This window comes from Aplysia californica, unplaced genomic scaffold (genome assembly GCF_000002075.1).
Source record: "Aplysia californica isolate F4 #8 unplaced genomic scaffold, AplCal3.0 scaffold01312, whole genome shotgun sequence".
NCBI classification, from domain to species: Eukaryota; Metazoa; Mollusca; class Gastropoda; order Aplysiida; family Aplysiidae; genus Aplysia; species Aplysia californica.
Window position 1 is genome coordinate 95,571 of NW_004798582.1, and position 719 is coordinate 96,289.

Here is a 719-nt window from a genome sequence, read left to right on the forward strand (position 1 = left end):
CTCCCACACACAGCACCACAAACGACATATTATCCTGAGGTCTCTCCCACACAGCATAGCACAAGCCATGTATCCTGAGGGTCTTTCTTTCACACCACACCACAAACGACATATCCTCAAGGTCTCTCCAAAAACAGCTGACGTCCTCACTGAGTGACCCTTTCATCTCTGAGATGTCTCTGTCTACGTTTGCCCTGAGCACGTAGAATTTTCGTAGAATGTCCGGTCAAGAGAAATCAATACAAATCCATTGTACCTTTCCCCTGATCTGAGAATACACATTATCACAACGTCATCAAAATATTATCTCCTAAAACGAACCCTTCAGACCGAAAAGAAAGAATGGCAGGAAACGGGTTTTGTGGACGCGATGACAAACCGGCGCCTACATCCATCCATGTGCCAGGGAAGAGGTTCAAACACTTCTCAGCCCACTGAGCCACAGAGAAATATTGAGTCGGGGCTTAGTTTGAGTAAGTTCCCATCTGTATAGTAGAGTGGTAGCACACTGCCTGAGTAAGTTCCGGTGTGTAGAGTGGTAGCACACTGCCAGAATAAGTTCCGGTCTGTACAGTAGTAGCACACTGCCAGAGTAAGTTCTGGTCTGTAGAATGGTAGCACACTGCCAGAGTAAGTTCCGGTCTGTAGAATGGTAGCACACTGCCAGAGTAAGTTCCGGTCTGTAGAATGGTAGCACACTGCCAGAGTAAGTTCCGGTG